Consider the following 21,329-nt stretch of genomic DNA (forward strand, 5'->3'; position numbering starts at 1 on the left):
AACATGTTAAAACACTGAGTGTTAACAAGACAAAAGTTCAGGGTTGTCCATAAAAAAAGGATAAACAGTGGCCCAACCCACTGGGAATCACTGCACCATTCAGCAACTTGTTGACATGCTTAAATTCCTCACTTTTAAGAACATGTGTTTATATGAAAAACACATTAAAATGAAAATAAGTTTAATAAACAGTCAAATTTTTAATTGAGAATCTCAAAAGGAAATAGATAGTTGCAAGAAGCAATAATCTTCACAAATTTTTGTGAAATATTTTTAAAACCAGCACCTCTATTCTGGGCATTCATGTTCTCTAATGGAGATCAGGCACATGTTCAAAGTGGTTTTACAGGTACATTTCCTTACATTCAATAGACACAATGGATTTTAAACAGTTTCATAGCAACGGATGGTTCGTGATGGCCATTAACCTAGATAAGCGAGTAACAGTTTGGCACATCCTTAATGGTCCACAATGGTCTGTGGTAAAAAATTCTTTCTCTTCATCTATTCCTAAGAGGTGGGTTGTTTGGGTTTTTTGCCTAGACTTTGTTTTACAAAGCAGGTTCATGTGAATTTTTGCATTCAGGAAAAAAAAAAATTCATACCCTTTATGGTAAGAGCATTTACCACAAAGAAGATTTATGTTTCTCTGGAATGTAGTAGCCATATACTACAGTATATCCTAGCAGATAATCAGAACTTTTAGAAGTTGAATGTATACCTTGACATCAGATAAACAGACATTCCTAAATAGTAGAGTTTTTTAAATGACTGTTGCTATACCTTTTGAAATTCAGAAAGCCAGTTTCATGTTCTGTTTTTAATATGCAATTCCTTTATGCTGCTGGGACATGTCATATCTCTTTTGTGAAACAAAATACTGCTAATGCCACGGTAGAGGAGGAAATCACTGTGATATCTGATGGATGGAGCTGGTACAAAGCCCTGGGAAGAGCAGAACCCAAATGTTCTGGGAAGTGCAGAGCTGTGATGTACAGATTAGTGCTGGGGTGCCGTGTCCCCCAGAGCCACGGATGTGATGGCACCAGAGCAGCTGCATTGGTGGAGGCTCCTGGTGAAGGCACAGCACTTGCTGTGGGAGGAACACAGTACGTCTTTGAGGGAATTACACCACCTCTCAGAGTGGCGTAAGTTTGGCATAAGTACCTCACACCCCCCCCCCATATAGACCATTGTGTCAGCATGATATGTGCACTAGAGCTCGTGATTTACCTACCCCACATGTGTGCCTTCAATGATGTGGCTATGTAGGAAGACCTTTGCAGCGCATGCGTGGGCTTAATTTCGTCCCCAAGACTACTGGGTTTACTATATAGTAGCATAAAACTGTTTTAAAAATAACACTTTAATATACTGTGGTGTGCTACATGATATCTCAGACTGATTATGTGTGATGCATATTTGCATGAACCTTAATGAGACTTACAAAAGTAAGAGGCAAATTTTAGAGAAAATTGGATTAAATGGCTTAATTCTCCATAGTTAAAGACTTTAAATTTTAATCAAGTCTTGAGTCTGAGACTAATAACTCTTAGACTGGATGTTTAAAATGACTAAAATTTAAAACCAAATATGTATAATCTAATGTGCATTATCACCAGTGTATTTGTATAGCAATAATTCCTAGAGATATGAACATTAAAATGACAAATTTCAAAAGCCAGCATGGGCCTTCCCTGAAACTCTGGATTGGATTTTGCTGTGTTTTTGCCCAGATGTACCAACGGTCGTATCCTGCACTGCTGCAAACCCAGTTGCTCCTGTACAAACCCTTAGTGAACTCTATTGGTGCACTTCTTGTTCCCAGTGATGGGGCAATGCAGTACCAATCCTGCACTTGCTTAATGTATAGAACAGATTTTCTGTTATCTGTCTGAAACGCAGTCTTTACAGAAAAAAAACCCATGAAAGAGATGATTTGGATTCCGGTCAGTTATTCATCATGCCTGTGGTCACAATGCCTCCCCACCTCAGGAGTGTTCAGGACTTCATAAATTTTATAAAGTTTGTAGTATTCAAAGTTTCCTTCAGCTTGGGGTTTCTTTTCCACCTGGTTCCCACAGTTCTGGGGGACTTTGAGCAAATGACTGTTAGATCGTTTATGGGCAGTGGAACTGGTGAGTCTCAGACCCTTTCAGGTAGTTCCCACCACCCTTTTAAGCTCCTTCTCACACAGGGTTCATCTCACGGATATTTCACATTGGGTTTCTTCTCACACAGAGGTTTATCTGCTTGTCTGGGAGTGCGTGTGTGTGTGTGTGGCCATGTGTGGCTGAGGCTGATTAATTTTTTCTCTCTTCTACTTACTGGTCACCATCCATACCTGTTCATACCACACAGCAGGTTTTGACAGCAGTATATGAAAATGAGCTGGGCTTTTAAGAAGCCCGCCTGTATTAGATATTTTGTTGGTTCTTGTGAGGTAATGAGGGATTGTCTCAGCCTAGCAAAAGGTATTTGTATTTGTTAATTGGAAAGAAAGCAATAAAATCTTCTAAAATTTAATTTGTTGGATTTATGTATCTATAGAGTAGCATGAAAATGCTTTGGTGAAACTTTCAATGAGACATTTTTGAAGTTAGGCAGTTTTGACTACAATTATAATAACCTTAGTGAAGTCATCATAGTTCTAAAAAAATTTAGTAAGTTTGTTGTGACCTTAAGACATTATTAATACAGAATTATGTAAAAATAAATTAATTTATGTTTGACTAATGAAATAATAAGATATTCTGGAAGTACTGTGGAATACACAAGTATGTAAGCTAAACAGTTTGAGTTCCGGTATGCTTAGGAAATAATTCTTCAGACCTTTTCCCAAGATGACACCTTTACTTTCTGTGGATCAACTTGTCCTGTCAGGGTAAAGACATTGTGTCTATAATGGGGATAAGAAACCTCTATTAATGCCTTGCTTTCACTCTACTTTTGGAGTTATTTTTGGTATGGCTAGTCGCATGTGAGACTAGCAAAGGTGGTAAGTATCCACTAGTCTTCATCCAATCTCAGTTGAGTCTGGTGGTCAGAAGTCTTTAATATCTCTAAGACTTCCACTGTTCTGCTAGATTTGGTTGAAATTGTCCAAGAGCTTGAAAGATTACCAGGGAAAGTGAAGTAGTAGTTGAGTGGATGGATAATGAGCCTGCATAAACCTCATTTCCTTAGGACATTGTACAACAGAGTGAACAGTCTGCTGGATCGGGGCATCTTCAATATTTAGCAGTATAGATGTTTTGTTTGAGTTGTTAATCTTACTGCCAGTTTGTGGAGAAAAAAATTCAGTTTACTTAACAGAAAAAGTACTAATCAGTCTTCATCATGCTTGGATTTTTCTTTGAAAAACATCTAAGAGTTAAACCGAATATATTCTACCTCGAGTTAGCTGTAGTTAGCATTTCTGATCAGAACATTCAGTTCTTTCTTCTCTTTTTCCTTTCAAAATTATGTTTTTATTTCAATGGTACTTTCTACCAGCAGGCAAAGCTGCTGTTACACTCTACCCAGCTGTGAAATCAATATGATTTTCATTACAAAGATAACAGAAACTCTCTTAGAAAGACTGTGAATTGCCAAAGGTCAAATAAGAGTCAGTGGCAGAGCTTAGAATTTAGATGTCCTAATTAAAAAATCTCGTGGTATAAATATATTAATGAAATGCACCCCAAGAAATGTTTGCATTTAAGATGGCAACAATTTTAAACTATTACGTTGTTTCTTTAATTACTGTAGTTCATGTAAGTCACATCAAAATGTGATGAATTCTTTCTCTGGTTTATGACCGTTTCTTATAGGTATTAGCTCTTCCTTTTTTTTTTTTTTAATTCACAATTATTTGAGCATGATTAGATTAGAAAGTGTAACAGTCACAGAAGAGAGGACATATCTAGTAAGACTTCTGTCATATTGGACTCTAAAAATTACACATAAGCCGAATGAATGGGTGCATCAGTTATTTCTGTGATGTATGACTTCATTAACAACAAGAGGAAGTGCACAGTCAAACTGAAAGCAGCACTTGAGTCTTTCAGCCAGAGCAGCCAGTTCTATTTAAATTAAAATCAGCATTGTAAAATAAATGTTATTACTCTTCCTAAGATCATCCTTGATCTCTTCTTATTAAACCTTAATTCTTCCAGCAGTTAAGTTACATCTGCCTTATTATGGATGAAAATAACAGGAAATCAATTATTTTGTTACTTGCATTTGTTTGAGATCCCTCTCTCCTATCTCAATTTTTATTTAAATTCTCTCTTTTCCACCCCATATGCTAAAACAGTAAACTCAGATTGCAAAATATTGTGGATTTTAATAGAAAAAAGTTCTTCACCTTACAGCTGAAGGGTTTTTATGTTATTGTGCTCCCTCTGCTGGATAGTGCCTATTAATTTTTTATTCCCTGAGCTGCACTAATACCCATGTTCTATAAACAAGCAATCACATTGCCTTCCTGAAAGAGGTATGAAAAGTGAAAATGCCTCATTTTGGTCTCAGATGACATGGAAGGTGACAGTTGTAGGCTAAGAAAAATCCTGTTGTCTGGCAGCTAAGAGCAATCAAAAGCCTTTTGTGGACATTTGAGGAATAATTATTTACTACCTCTTGAACAAAATCAGATGGACACTAAATAACCTTCTTTTATTTGTATAACTTAGAGAGGATGATGTTGATTCTCATACTCTGGTAAGTACAACAGTATCCTCAGATGTCCCCGTAATGATATTAGTGTCTTAGGGGTGTGGTTCTCATAACTTGCTTCTTCCTTTGTTGAATCTTACAGAGTTGTTGCTCAGTGGAGAAAGCAAACGCGTTCTCATGCCCAGCATGAGCACCTTGGCAAGGCAGTCCTTTCCCATCTCCACGGCAGCGAGGTGAAAAGGAGGAAGAGCAATACTCCAGTTTTGTTTCTGCAAGTGATTTTGGTCTTTATGGCCTTTAACTTCCTGGGGTGTTTTGGGCTAGCTCTCTTGCTGACCTTTCTCCCACTGCTGTCATATAGTGAACTGGCCTTGTCCTGCTTTCTTTCCTTCCTTCCCAGAAGGATGTGGCTGGGGTGCGCACCGCAGTGCAGGTGATCCTGTCCCACAGCTCTCTCTGGTGGCCTGGGGAGCCTCCTGACGCAGCGGGACCACCCAGGCCCCCCCCATGGGGCGCTGCCCGGACCAGTCAGCCCCTGGGTCCTACAACCTCACAGCTCTTCTCTCTCTTTTTGGCTGACCCAATCGGTCTTATGGAAGGGGGTTGGAAACTCAACATCCATGTCAGTTGTAGTTGATTTGCAGGTGATTTGCCCATCTGAGCTGCTTCTTTCTGGATCTTGTGCTATAGTTTTGCCAGGGAAACTAGATACCTTTGCAGTTTCCTTCAAATTTAATGTGATATTATAAATGCCTCTGCATATTAGTTACATTGAACTGGGAGTTATTTTTCAACTTGACTTGGCTGCACTTACAGATTAGCTCTCCCATATTTCAATACAGATCAGACTGGTAGCGTATTCCTGAAAAGAAATAAAAAATTACCAGTTGTTGGGGGCAATAACTTATTTTATAAAAATGGTAACTATTTGACTCCTGGTTTAACTAGGAGACTCATTTTGGGAAAAGACATTATGAACAAATTCTAGTTAAAATTTTTTTTCTGAGGTTGTTTTTAAATTTTAGTTTCTGGATATATAAAATAATATTCAAAGTCTTTGATTCTCCCAGACAGTCCTACAGTGAAGTAATCAGCATAATTGTCTCTCTCTAATAAACCAAAACTACCTCTGTGTGTATGTACACTTTCTTTTACAAAGAAGTTGCTTTTTTAAACCATTTCTACAAGAACAAACTGGGTAAAAGAAAAAATTTCCAGTTCCTAAAACCTTCAGTTCTTCCTGTTCAGATTAAAAGACAGGTGTTTATATATATATTTTACTTTTGCTAAAATAATAAAAGCTTGTGTTGTTGAACAAATATTCTTCCTTAATTTAGTAAGGCCAAAGCAAAATCAGTGTTGCTGTTTGCAGGACAGCATGTCCTACGGTGAATCCCCTCCATTGAACCAAGTTGGGGCGCTGAGGGTTCTGCTGATGGCAGGGCTGGGCTGGGGTGGCTGAGAAGGACTTCTGCAGAAGGAATGCTCTGTGGAGGAGCTTCCAGGATCAGGTTGAGCATCATTTGCCTCAGATGCCTATTGAGTTATAGCAACTAAAACACTTGACAATGCTTGTCTCAGCAAGAGCACACACCATATGCTTTGGGAACATTCCCAAGCAGAATATTATCGTCCTAGCACCCCGGCGAGCTCATTAATACTCCTGTTATCCCATTCAGTGGGACTAATCCAGCAGCCCCTGAAGTCAGTGAGGAGATTCAAGTTGTCTTTAGAATGCTTCGAATAAAACCTTAGATGAAGTTTGTGTAATTTAAGTCACACCAGTGGAATTATTTTCTGAAGTTATCAATGTTAGCTTATTTGATGGTTTCTTTATTCCAAGCTACCTGTCTTCCTCCATCTTATGAAGAGCAGTGATGTGAAATGGAAAAAGGAATGTGTTTTTATAGCAGGATTTGAATTTGTGTACATTACTGCTATTTTCCTATTTTTCCAGAGAAGGACTGGAATAAGTTTGCACCAGCTTTCCGTATAATACTAATTCAAATGCAAATTTATATGTTGATCAGATTTTTTCTCCAAATATGTGATCAGTTCATGGGAAAAACTGTGTAAATGTTATAGTTGATGTGGAAAAGAAAGCTCCAGTTTAAGCTATTGTAGTTCTCAGTCAATTCTGGTCATTCTTTATTGCTTTCTGGTCACACAACAAATTTAATAGAAAAATAATCCTTTGCAAAATAACTTATTATATGTACGAGAAGAAGAATTAGGTTTTGCCAAAAAGAAACCCCCCTTGGATCCACATATTTTTGCAGACTGTACTTCTTCATATGCTGGAAAATTTTCTTTTCACTCCCATTCATTTTAACAGCAGATTTTAATTTTTTTTTTTTTAAAGAAAAAGAATAGGCTATGTGAGGAGTGAGGAAGAATGAAGCTACAAAATAAACAGACAAAAGATACTATTTCAAATAAGTATATTTATGGTAGTGGGAGGGAAACTTAGATCAAACAAGAAGAAAAGACTGGAGAGGATCTAGTTCGGATTCCACTGATGTGGTAACAGCTTTTATTACAGTATCTGGCTTTTTGAAATAAATATTGATAGAAATAAATGAATAAAAGAGTGAGTAAACTGAAATGTGTGTTCTGCATTCCTAAAGCTTTTTTTCAGCATCTGGAGTACCAGAATCAACACCCTTTTATACAATTAATAGTATTAGATAATGACATCAGCTGACAGGAAATAAGAAAGTTCCTATGGCAACTAAAAATAAGCACAGGAGGAAAAATGCATCAAATGCTGTCAGCAGACAGCATAAAAGGCGGCTTTATGTAGATAATAGAACAAGAGCATACACAGAAATCCTACTTGTAAACATATGCGTTTCAATAGCTTTTACTGGTAGTTTTTTTATTTTGTTGCTTTTTTCCCCAAAATGGGAACAAGATACCTTGGTTACAGCATCTACTTATCAATACCTCAAATTATTTTGCTGAGATAGGCTCCTGGTTTACGGCCTGTGAAACACAGGGACAGAGCCCCGCATCTTCAGGAGAGCAGATGTATCCCCTCAGATTCATACACTGTTTAGAAAGCCTTTGGGTCCTTCAAATCTCATGCACGTCTGCCACTTTCTCTCAAGGTTACTCTTTAGTCCCTGCATACAAAATGTTTGAGAAAAGTTTTTGATAGAAGCAGAAGTGCAAAATGTCTAGCAGAAATGTGACTTGTGGAGAAATAGGGCTGTACACATCATGTAGACAATACTTACACATGCAACTATGTTCATTTAAAGTTATACTGGGCTTGAGAAGGTGTAGATGAAAAAATCCCTGGTGGAGGGGAAATCTGAGTGTGCAGCTGCACCTCTGAGGCTACAGATGGGCCACATGTACCAGCTGCCTCTTTCGTCTCAGTGGGAGAACTAGTTTTGAAGACAATTTAACTCTTGAAATTCCTGGGTTATCTGCTTTTCCTACCTATCTGATCTTCTTACCTTCACCTCTCTCGTAAAAAGCAAAACTAACCCCCACTCCCTCCCCCACCAGACCTGTCCAGGGCAGAGAGCTGTATCGTTTCCCTTTTGCTGTCTGTGCTCTGAAGTTGTTGCCCCTGCAGACTCATCCAGGCTCCCCCTTCTGCTACATAGACATTGCAGTTTTCATAGTAAAACTCTTTCGCTGAGCAATGCTGCATCTCCACACAGGACCCTGCCGCAGTGTCTGCTCACCAGGGCTTGATGGGGAGAAAAGCCCGCTCCAAGTGTCTTGGCCAGCTCCATTCTGAGATGGAGAATATTCAGCCCTGCAGATAGCAATGGGATTGTATTTCTCCCCTGTTAATTCTATCTTGTTAAGTGATAAAAATGAGTTTTTAATGTCAATTCTGACATTATGAGGCAGTGTGAGGGAACGCCAAAGCAGGACCAAAAGCAAGGGCTGGGAGAAATGTGGTCGGACTGCCCTGATGCCAGGGGCTTTTGAAATTTCTGATTTTTTTATTTGTCTGTGCTGATTGCTGGCCCAAATTTTGAATTCACCACTCCAATTGTAAAAGGCAAATCCATTGTTCCAAGGCCACCTTCATTTTCAGTCTTAATATTACACACCTGAGAGGACCTCCTGGGTCAAGAAGACCACTTCTCAGCTATGGTGGGCAACTATATCATATCGTTGCTTCCATAAAATTAATTTGAATGTGTTCCTATCTATCTGTCTATCTATCTATCTATCTATCTATCTATCTATCTATCTATCTGTCATCTCTCTCTCTCTGTCTCTCCTTTCCACTCCTGTTGTGCCATGTTTATATGATGTACCGCAGATGTAACCCATCATTATGTGACTCAGGCTGCAAGTCAACACATGTAACCACAGGCATGTGGAGTATGAATAGATATCAGCCACTGATACTATTACAGCTTACTTAGCAGTTTGGATATGTACAGGCTGTTGTGAACAATACCCTGCCCCTGTGTGGACTATACTTGCACTGCCTGCAAGCAACCACATGCACAACTCCAGAGAAATTTAGGAACTGTTCATTAGGTAGTCCACAGCAAAACATCAGAAACTAGGTGATAGAGTCACTCAAAGGGAACCACTTTCTCAAACTGGCTGACAAGAACAAGCGTAAACATGTTGTGTTTTTCTCTGGCATAATTAGCACAGCAAAGAAATTAGCTGTCTTCTGATTGAGTAAAGATGTATACTACACATAAGTACTCCAGCAAACAAAATGCTTCTGAAATTATCTGAACCAGGATGTCACTGTAAAGGGAAATTGCACATTATATGGTAACAGAAATTCAGGGGGTAGCAGCTGAATGTTGGCAATTACCTCCAGATCCATAACAAACTCATTCTCATTTGTGTCTTGGCTACTGGAGCAGAGCAGCCTGCATCCGTGGGAGCCGTGGGTCTTGCATTAGAGAACATTTGGTCTCTGAGCCACGAGTTCCCGGTAGCGGTGTCAGGCAGGTAGAGCCTGGAGCAGGAGGCAAAGTGGATGGCACAACTTGTTCTGTCCTTCCCTCCTGTCTGTGAGTACCCTGTGTTCTTTGACAGCTAGAGGAACTTATTGACCACTTCCCTGGTGCTGCTACAGAGCTGGGTAATTACAGTGATTACAATGATTAGATTACAATGCAGTTTTTCCTACTCTGCTTGTGAAATGCTGCAGCTCATCCCACCTTTTATTCATGGCAGATGGCAGATTTGCAGACTGTATGAATGAGTGCTGCAGGAGTAATCCTCTTTTTTCCCCCCACAGCTAGGATATATTCTTCACCTCGTGTGAACTAGCAGGGCAGTAAAATAGACAGCATGTATACTTTGCGTGAGTCAGACTTGACATTTAATTTACCCTCTCATATTCAATAACTCTCTGATAACTGAGTTGAAAATAACAACAACCGATGACAAGCAAACAGAGCATCAGTGACCTCATAATTTTTGTTCCTTGGGTGAACAGATATTCTTGATTTGCTGAAGAAACTTAAGAAGTATTAAGAAAGAAATAGAAGAAACTAAATATATAGTTTGAATGTTTGTACTAAACAAACTCAAGACCTTGGGATTAAAAAGTTTATGTTGGGTTGTGCTTTGTTTTTTTGGTTTTTTTTTTTTTTCAAGTACAGTTTTTAAAGTAGAAAATGTCAATGTATCTCTTAAAAATTAGTTTAGTTGTGAAACAGAATGAACTAAGGCATTGTGCCTAACACCTGTACTACCTGTACTAAAGCCTACTTTTAGTGGCTCAGAACATGACTGCTGAAATGCTGACTGCTCAAAATGCCAAAATTTATGGAGGTGTTGGATGAACTAATCTGAGTGAGTTGTACTTGCCAAAAAAGTTGTCTTAAAAATATTTAAGATCAACTTAAAAAGTTGATCTTAAAAATATCTGCAAAGCACAAAAACCCAATTTTCATTTGAAAAATGTGCTTCAAACAATGCAAATGCTCAAAGAATTTCAGAAGTCTTGTTTGTGGAAGGGATAAATGAAAGGTCGTTATTCTCTCCTGTGACATTTATCATCTTTTGCTCTAATAAAGTCCAGCTCCATTGAACCTGGTGAACTTTTTCACAAAAGTATTTGGCTTACTTACACTGATGCAAAAAATTCTCCTCTAGCAACAGCAACAACTTTTTTGGCAAGTGCAACTCACTCAGATTGGTCCATCCAACACTGGCCACTGGGTAGACCCAGAAGCTGAGAAGGAGCCCGTGTTGATCAGCACTATTTCAGCAAAGTCAGTTGTTGAAACTATCTCTGGTGTAGGATAGAGGAGGCAGAGACGCTCACATGGGGTCTGAAGTTCAGGTAACTCCTGCTGATCAAGTATGTGAACAAACTCCTAAAAGAAAAACACTTTTCTGCTGGAGAGAAGTGAAAATGGGAAAAAGAGAGAGAAAACATGAATGCCTTTGCAGTATTAATGTGTAGTGTAATGGATTTCCCCTTTATAGAGTGACTAGTGTTCTAGTAAGAACTTTATGATAACAGATCTCTTGTTTAGTGGATCACTTGCAGATTATGATCCACAATTCTCTTTGCTTCACTGATCAATATTTCAATGAATGTGTATATAATAAAGTTACATTGGTTGTTTGTGGGTAGTATACTTGTGAATATTATACTTGGAATAAAACACTTTATTTACAGCGACTCAGAACAAAAACTTCAGAAACAAAACTGGACAGTGTACATAGAACAAGTTAGTCTATTTCCGTATGGGAGATCTCTCAGAAATGGAAGGAAATTCTGAAATCAGTGGGTCAAATGTTCTGTTGGCGTAGCTGTCCTCTTGGAAAGAACTTTTCTCATTGAAAACAAATGTTATATTTCTCATGAAGCTGTTTCTCAGCTAATTTAGAGCAGGCTCTTTTATGTGCTTATTCCTAAGGGATGTAAAACATTCCTGGCTACTACTGAAATGAAAGATGAAATTGTTTAGTACCTTGCAGGACTGGGCACCAGTAATCAAGGCTGATCGAACATTCTTGGGACCTCAGACAATGCAGTATTGACATCTACTCAGTGACCTGCTATACTTTATAAATATAGCTATCTCACTGGAAACTCATTGCATATGTTCAACCTGAAAATAATCAGAAATATTTTTTTGTATTAGTAAATTAAAAATATTAATTCACTGCACCTTCAAAACTGAAAGTACATTTCTTTTCTCTTTGAGTACATATTTTTTTTCCTTGTTCAGTACATTTCTGTTTCTTCAGCAAGTGTAATTTGGAAGAGGAAGAGAAATATACTGATGCATTAAAATCAATCATGATAGCAAATTTAATATCCAAAAAGTTCTTCAGGTAGTGTGGAAAAAATCTAAGTGATGACAAAATGTAGTGTGATGGTTAGTACTCATTTCCTATATTGAAGTCAAAAATATGCTGTAGCTTAATTTTGCTTATGATTATAAATGGCTCTTAACTTTACTGACAAGTCCAAACTATACTGCAGCTTTTGAGATAACCAGGTTATCTTGCACATGCAGCTTAAAATGCACGTGGCAGAAGCGTATATGACATGCATAAGTCACTGCCCAGAGCCCAGTGCAGTGCATAAATATAATTCATATAGCACAGAACATATTTGTAATTTTATGCTAATGTATGATAAGGAATTTTTTCCAAAAAGTCTAGCAGGAGTGTTTGAAATCTTCTTACTGTAAGTCACAGGATTAATTTATTAAGCATGGGCTCCAAATCCCTGCTCTAAGTTCAGGCCCTTCAAGGCTAGGCACGCAGGGATACCTAGTGCCTGGGAATCTCCTGATCACAAAGGACACACAACAGAGGGGAAGCTGCCAGAAACCTCCTTTTTGTTGAAAGCTGTGGTGGTAAGGAGGATAAAAACCTTCAGGACTTGTATCCATAATCAATTGCTGATGGTTTGAGCTGAGGAACAGGGGCTCCAAGGGTGCCAACTTGCCCAGTGAGAGGCATGAACTGGAGGAGAGGAGATAGGAAGCCCTCAGTGGAGCAGTCTGGTCCCTCAGATAGAACAGGTCCCTTGGGCTAACCCCACTGCACTGCTAAATGAAGTGAGACCAGAAAGGCTCCTTGTCGCTTTGGCCACCAGGCACAAGCTGTCCATGTATGCCCTACACAGTCCTGGCTCTGCATCTCTTCCAGATGCCCTGTGGCATCCCCATGACCCTAGCTTAGAGCTGGTTTGCATTTGGTTTTGCGAGGTGGAAGTGTCTGAAGTGACGTCATTGCCCTGGCATGAAGCTGAAGGTATGCCTCAGGTTCCCCAGGCCATGGCACCGGGCAGGCAGGGATGTCTGAGGGTGCACAGTCTGCTGGACCAGCAGTGGGGCAGTGTTGGGTAGAGGCAGGACTGGGGGATGTATTGGAAAAATTAAATAATATGATGATCTCCAGTCTGGTACCTTGGCTCTCTTATTTACTGGGTGAGAGACTCTAAACCAAAGTGACTGCCTCGGGTAAAGGTTTAGCCTGACCTTTTTTTCAGCTGTCACCCTGTGTTCATGGAAAACCTGCTATTAAAGAAGACTACTTTTGAAATTGCATTGAAGACGGATTTTTGCTGTTTGTCATTGGATTGTATTTCGGTGCTAAATCACATCAACCCCAGAAAGATGTCAGGAAAAAATGGAAAACGTGTCAGTGCTGTCATCCCGAGTTTTGTTTACATTTCTTTACGTTAAAGCTCTGATTTCTGTAGGAGTTTTGAGGTTGATCTTGTCTCTTCTAGGTTTCAGGAATATATTGTTAGGTACTAAATCAGGTCTTGGTGTTGCTTGTAGTATGTTTACATACGGTAAAATCATATAATGCTCCTAGGAAAGCATATCAGCACTTAAAGCCATAACATTATAATTTTCAACTTAGCCATCCTGCATTTTGTTAGTGTTTGCATGTGTTAACATTATGTATTTAAAAAAATGTTAAAAGGACACAAAGCTTTGAAAGTCAAGCAGTAAAATAATAATTCTGGTTTTTTCTGGCTTTAATCTGTGCAATTTTAACTAGATTCCTTTGGGTTTGTTCATTGTGATCAGTCTTTAATTAAGAGAACACATACTATTTTTTTTATCCTTGCTGACGGACCTATTCTGCTGAAACTCTTTAAAGTCAGACACCTGGCATGGAAACATGCTTCATATAGATGGCCTGTTAATGAACTCAGTATTTGATTTTTATCCTTGTGTTCACTGAGCATCCAATGCCTTATTCATTTCACATTGTGCAAACCTGCTGTAATGCAGAATTATTTGTTTCCTTATGACCATTTCTTTCATGTTCCTCATTAGTGTACCCAGCTGTTTCGCAAGCAGTAATGAACTTACTGCCATACTCCTTTGCTGCAATGAAGAGTATTATTAGTCCCATTTTTCATATAATAAGCTGAAGCAAAGGAATATAAATAATAACTCTAACTACAAATTTTGGACATTGAGTAAGAAAACAATGGACAACTATTCCTCAGACTTTATTAGTTCAAAGTACAGCCCTCCCTGATGTCAGTTGTGGGTGTGAGAGCCCTGCAGGACAAATGCAGCCCCCTACTCAAGCTGGGAGCACAGCTAAGGAGCCATCAGTGGCTATGGAGGGATGACTTTGTGGGGAATGGCTTTGTGAGGTTAGCTAGGTAAAAGGGCATGAAAGGGTACTGATGCCTTTCCTTTTCTGACTGCAGGGAGCGGTCAGATCAACACAGCCACCTTGTGCAACCTCCACCTTGGTTTTGTGTTGGGTTCGTGGGCCAGTGCATCTGGGCAGAGCAATTGCAGGAAAAGTCTTGTCTTAGCCTCCTTTATCCTAGGGTCAAAGAAAATAGGCTTAACATGGACAGAATCCTTGGAAATGTTATTTATCAACTGCTACTAAGCATATGCAATCAGATATTTTCTCAATTATTTATAACTTGGCTATGTTTGAGCATTATACCCGTCCACACACATAGATGCACAACAAAAGGCTTATCCATCACACAAAGACTATTCAATGCCAAAATTCACTTCCTTGCCTCAAGTCATCATACTGCCAGAAATTGACAAAACTGTTGTAGTAATCACTGGTAAATAGTATGATTGGCAAATAATATATTTTCTGCTGACTTTATTATTGGAAACAACTGGACAATTTATGCTGACACTCTTTTGGAAAACAGACATGGAAAATTTCAGCCCCAACAGTTAAATTCTGGAAGAGTTTTGAACGACTGAAATGAAGGGTTTCTAATGGGGAGAGTTTGGCAGCATTAACTACAAAAAGCCTTAGCCATTCAGTCTGCAATTGCCTTTCTCAAATTGTGAGTTGCAAATCACCTCTACCCTTAATTCTCCCCAGAGTCACAGTCCCTGGTAAGACACCTGAGAATTTTTGGTTTTTTATATGGGACATGGGAGTACACAGGTTGAGTAGCTCTAGTCTGTAGTATTTGTGTGAAGACTGCACTGCTAGAAGCATATATGGAAGTATATGAGGATAAAATAAAAAGTAGGAATGAGCTTTATGTACAATGTACACAATGCATGTAATGAAATTTTTCAGTTGATTCATCTCTCTAGAATGAGCAGGAGTAGTGTTATCTGTTATTTGCATAGCTGATAACTTCTAGTTGTAGAATCAGTGTAAGGTATTTACGGCAGCAGTTTTGTCTTGTTTTGTTTTTAGTTATGTGAATTTGATGTGAGAAAGATGCAGACTGTAATATATTAACATGATTCCTGTGCACAAATGAAAAAACCAGTATGTACTTGTTAGGGCAAATAAGTTATAGAGAGAGTACAAGGGGAGTATTGTGTGATTATGGTACAAATGCTGTTTCTTTGACTTTGTTCAAAGAAATCCCAAGTGCAACAATGCCATAACTTATTTTATAAGCTTATAATTCTGGTAGCATGTGATTAAAAAAAAAAAAAAAAGCCAAAGGGCCTCATCTTTGAAGCATTTCTTCAGCTTCACGTAAAGACAATACTTTGTAGGATCTGTGCAGGGACTCTTTTAACAGCATGGGGTTAAAATGTGCTTATTTTTACATCTTTGGGAATTGTCAGTCATTTTGTACCTGTTTATTTCACAGTCAGATTCCAATTACAACCTGCTGCTAGGAAACCTGGCCATAAAAGTTGGAAAATACAGCATGGAAGACATTATTATATACTGAGGTATCATCAGAATAGTTGGTGTGTGTATTTGGGAGGGGGTGAGGGAGAGCAGCAGCAAGGAGGTCTTTTTCATTTCACTTGCTAGGCATAACCCAGTGAACTTCTTGTGACTGGGAAGATTATGCCAGCATATTGCAGAAAACAGGTTTTCACTATGAGCACATTCATTCCCCAACTGCACGTGTCAGGGGGAAATAAAAAAGGCAGATTATTATGACTGATAATACAAAATTGACTGGACATGACAAAACCATGAGTCAATACCCTGAGGTGTGTTTTACCAACGTGGTGGTAAAATTATTATTATTTAAGATTTGAGAGGTCTGGCTAAGAAGTTTATCCTGACTAAAAGAACAGTCCTTTTGACTAGGAGCTAGCAGTCTGTGTTCGTTTCTTCCTCCCCACTGCTGATCTAAGGCAATATGTGGTGTGCGTCATAATACAGGTTCCACCAAGAGCCATCCCTCCACGTCCTCACCTTATTTACTTCTTAGAGGTGTGACAGCTGTCAACCTACTGAAGGAGTCTGTCCCTGCTGGAGATGAGTACCTGGCTTTGTTAACATCAAAATGATTGGTTTTCCTCACCTCTTTCTCTTTTTCCTTTATTTTGTTTCTCTTTTCTTTTTCTTTTTTTTCCTGACACAGTCTATAGGCTGGGTCTCTGGGACCACTTGGCAGAGCACGGCGTAGCACAGCATAGCAGAGGGAGTGATGCTGTCCAAATATTCTCTCACTGTGATCATGGTTAATAAAGCTCCTGTCTGACCTGTCCTAAATGGTACCTGTGTTATTGCACACTTGGATTCCCCAGATCTCCGACACCAACCTGCAACCCCAGAATTAGATGGTAACAAGGTTCTTATGATAGGATAACAAGAAAGTAATTTGCATATTAAAAGAAAAATCTCCTTTTTTTTCCCTTTTTCTCTTCAGTTTTAAGCCTTTTAGAGGCTTTTGCACTGTATTTCAGTAATCTTTATCTTCAAGAATTCAAGCAGCTTTTTTAGCCCAAAGGAACAACTTTTAAAGATACCTATTTTTCTTAGCAAGACCACATCCACTCTGAACAGAAACATATTACCTGGAATTTATAATGTAATATTGTTTCTCTGAGTCATCATAATGAATCCACATTAGTTTATTATCACTTACGTTCAGCCCCAAACACATTATCTAAATGATGTTGGGTAGCTTGTATATTTGACAATCGAAGTCTTACAAATGGTAGCTGCTACTCTGATTTAGAACTTGGATGGACAAAATGGTCTTTATAATGAGTATTTGTTTATTAAAAGTGATAAAATCTGAGGCAAGGCATTAATGCAAGATTGGGACAATAGAAATGCACACTGATAGACTGTGAGAAACAAATATGTTTCACTTTGTGTTGGAGCACCCATGACTGTACCAAATGACATCTGCCTGGATGCGAGTTTCCTTGCTAACACCATGTTCACGCTAGCAGGAGACCAAAAGGCCTGAAGATCTGCCCCAGCATTTGGAGAGCCAAGAAGTGCCCACCCGTTCTGTTCATCCCACTTTACAAAGCCCAAGGGCCTGGAGGAGACCCAGCTCCACCACCTGCGGTTTCTACCTGAGCTGCCAGCAAGTCACTGGCTGGTTGTGGCTTTTGTTGGCCTGAGCCAATCAGGAGACACATGTTCCCTCAGAATCACTCATTTTAAACAACTGAGTGGTTGTCTTCTTTTTATAGCTGTCTACCCCACTGCTTCTGTTGTCATGTGCTGTGCTGCTTAAGGTAATAATTGCTGCTGCTGCTGGACTAGTGCTGTTGTCGCTATACATGTACCTGTAACTACATAACATCATCTACTCAGACAATGTGGAACTGGGTATATTTCAGATTTGTAGATACTATCACATATGATATTTAATCTTAAGGTACAACCCATAAACATCAGAGTTTATGTTCATGCTTACCAACATAAAAAAAGCCATCCTTTTTTCTTTAAATTGGAAGTCTCAATTTAAAATGAATACACTTCTCTTTAAAAATAGATTTTACATTCATGACAATGACAGCCTGTTCTAAGGCCTAAATTTACTCTGATAATTCTCAGTTGTTAACGAGTTCAAAAGTGCTTTATTCCAGTGGGGAAAATATCTTCTGTATCACTATGGCCAACCTGAGTTAATGTATCACATTGTATAAGCCTCCACAACAGATCAAAAGGGCTTTTTTTTTTTTTTTCTTTTTACTTTGGAGCTTTTTAATTTTCTGCTGTATAGAATAAGTTTTTCTGAATTACTTTCAGTGGAATTTTTAGTTTTGAGATGCAAACATAATATTTTCTTCGTGTTACTTCATCTAAAGCTGAGAGACTGAGTTAAAAAAAGCAGAAAAAAGTTTCTGTCTTCCAGTTTACAAACGAAACCCTAAATGGACAAGAAAAACATCAGCTGAATCTGAAAATTAAAGAATATCTGGACATATTTACAAAAATATTCTTGCATGTATCGCTGCTTTTCACAAGTGCCTTGGCATCTTACTGGTACTGATTTCAATGAAGACAAAGCAGCTGGCCTACTGCAGTCTTTCTGAAATCCCAGAAGGTAATGAACCGCCTTATTAGGCACCAAATACCTTTGGAAATCAGGCCCATGATGACCAGAAGTAATCTGTCAATTCACTAACTACAATTCATATTTCTTTTGTATAATAAACTAGTTTTAAATACAAAGCATAGTTTAAAAACTTTTTTTCCCTGTGTAAACAGCAGATAAAAGGTCATTTATTTTACCTGCAGAAACATTTTTAAGAAGCTCTTTCTGTGCATTCTTAAAATTTTAATTCTAACTTTCATCTGAATACTGTTCATAAAAAAATCAAGACAAAAATTATCACCAGAAAATGTGCCCAACACTGTTATCTGACATAAATACATATGTACAACTAATCATCTGAATAAAGGTATGTGGTACAAATGAAAAAAATGTGAACAGGTATTGTAAAAAATACCAAGTTTAGCATAACTATAGCAAAAGTTGCAAATGATCATGCCAATCAATGAAAATTAGACTTTACTCAGGGAATAACTAAGTGGTCTACCATGACTGTGCCAGTAGTAGGTAGAGCCGTCAGGGTGATGCAGAGCACAGCCCAAGCAGGGTCTGAGCCCAGCTGTGCACCCAGAGAGCCAGGACACTGCTAGGTGCCAGCGCCTTGGCATGGGGAGCACAGGCTGCATGGGGAAGGGCTCTGGGTGGTATGTTCTCTGCCTGGTCACTGACACTTGCCTCTTCTCAACTGCCTGTTTAGCACAAAGGTAACTGGTGAATGCCACACTTCATAAAACTGGTGAAGTGAGGGTTGCAGTGAGTCAGGGGAATGGCTTGACTCAGTGAAATGATGGCCTAGTCCTGTTGACACAGCACCTAGATTTGTCTTAGGTTAGGGAAGGGGTACAGAGGGTAAAGCCGGGATCTGCTTGTAATTGAAATACTGTTAAAGTCCTGCTGGTCATTTGCAGTGATGCTGGGTGCTTCTCTGATCTGCAAACAGCATGAAAGATGGTCCCCTTGCTGAGGGAGACGTGACAGCTCTTCAGGGAACAGCACAGCATGTGGCACACGAGCAGCCCAAGGTGTGATCTTTGGGGATGGAGTGATGCCAACAGCAGCAGCATTGGAAAGCCTCATCAGGATGAAGGTGAGACCTGAGAGAGTTAATTTCACAGCATGGGGCACCGTGGTGGGGCAGTTACCATGGCAGGACTGACCATGCTAGCTTTAAAATGCCCAGACTGTAGCTGTGCTGGTTGCTGCCGACCCCATTTCAGCCCTTTGCGAATGTTATGTATTGCTGTTGCAGGGAAAACTTCCTCCAAGAGAAAAAGACTTGTGAATGCTTACAAGGATGGAAAGCAGCACCAACCTTCTGGTGGTTAATGCAGGATGCTTTCCCACCAAATCCCTGTCTCTTGTCACCTCCTCTCTCCTGCCAGCATCCTGGTGCTGCTCCTGCCGCATTCCCAGTGCCTCCTCCAAGTCCTCACCTGATGCTCTCTGAAACCACTGGAGTTGACTTCGAGACTTTACTTTCCCTAAGTATGTATCCAAGCATTGTAGCCTCTGAATCTCCAATTTCATCTATTATTCTGCATCTTTTATTTTAAAGAGATGGGGTGGAAGAGACCCTATATCCTGCATGAAAACCCAAAGGGCTGTAAAGAATTATTCTCTTTACCAGATCATGCATTGATTTCACTCAGTCTTAAAGTCAGCCTTTCTCACACTTCTCCTCTATCAGCTCTGTTACATTTTGGAAAAAAGATTACTTGCTTCCCTAACATAGCAGAGGCTGTTTATCCCCAAAATGTTTAACACAAAAACGTTTACATTCATATAACATGATTTGTACACACACGGTCTGTAGTATACACAGGTATGTTGAATATCAGTCAAATTTTCACTTTTTAGCTTTAAAAGGGACTTTCTTGTCAGTAAATCACATGGGATTTTTTTTCAGTACTTTATTCTTAGTAACATTTTGCAGGGGGACACAGAAAGGTAAAAATCAAGAGACATTTACAATTTATACAAACACTCCATCCTTATTGCTCATAAGGAGCAATTTTAAATTACAAATAACTATTCTATAAATCAGGTATAGACAGACAACTTACTGGACTCCTTCCAAGATACACTGAGACATGCACCAAAATATCAGAGTGTAATTACTTTCATTATGTATTCCAATTAATGTGAAAACAACTGAGACTGTAAAGATTGCATCCTGCTAATTTTTACTGACATAAACCCCAATATTATTTATAGAATTGGTTGTCCTCTGTTTACTTGATTAAAATATGGACTAATCAGGCACTGCTTTTCTAGAAATAGTTTTTGAGTATGGTTATTTGCCATCTTCTGAAATTTTCTTTATTTAGCCAAAACACAAGTGCATGTTTTATTTCATGGCAATATTTTAAATTTATGTCTGTTTTAGAATCAATGACTTAACTAAAAAAATTCCTAAACTGAAAGACCATTTTCTAATGTGTATCTGAAAGGTATAGTTGCTTGTGTGAACCCATGTTCTAATTTTGATATTCCCGGCGTGTTTTGTTGTTTGACCATGGCCCTTTTCCAATAAACATACGCAATTATTTTAAGTTTAAAATTATTTTGATAATGCACTCATCTTCACTTTTGATATTGCTTCAGTTGGGGAAAGGATATATGGCAGTTGTGGGCATATAATCATTTCTGACTCTGTATTGTCAATTAATTTAAACATCCTTCTTTGTCTGCAAATGTAGTGATTTATCTGTCTTCATTCTTTGTTTCAAAACCTGCTTCCTTCTTTCTTTAAAATGAAGCTTCATTTTTGCATATCTGGAGTTCTCCATAGAAGGAAAAGAAATAGAATGAATCTTAAAATGTTGTAAGACATTAAAAACATCAGCTAATTAAATACTATTTATACAGCGCATTTTAATAAAAAACCCTTTAGCTCTCACAAAGAATTGGGAAGGTAAAGGGAAAAGCTCAGTCACAGATTCCTGAAAGGGCAGCCCATGTT

The 21,329-nt window shown here is 38.8% G+C and overlaps 1 long non-coding RNA gene across 1 annotated transcript in view; it reads left to right on the plus strand.

Annotated features, from left to right (window-relative positions):
- Positions 1 to 21,066, plus strand: part of LOC141924620 (uncharacterized) — a 47,693-nt gene extending 26,627 nt beyond the window's left edge. Inside the window, exons 5-6 of the long non-coding RNA XR_012623598.1 lie at positions 19,276 to 19,454; positions 19,617 to 21,066. This is a non-coding gene — a long non-coding RNA (uncharacterized LOC141924620). The remainder of the gene's footprint in view (positions 1 to 19,275; positions 19,455 to 19,616) is intronic.
- The last annotated feature ends 263 nt before the right edge of the window (positions 21,067 to 21,329 follow it).

This window comes from Strix aluco, chromosome 5 (assembly GCF_031877795.1).
Source record: "Strix aluco isolate bStrAlu1 chromosome 5, bStrAlu1.hap1, whole genome shotgun sequence".
Classification (NCBI taxonomy): Eukaryota; Metazoa; Chordata; class Aves; order Strigiformes; family Strigidae; genus Strix; species Strix aluco.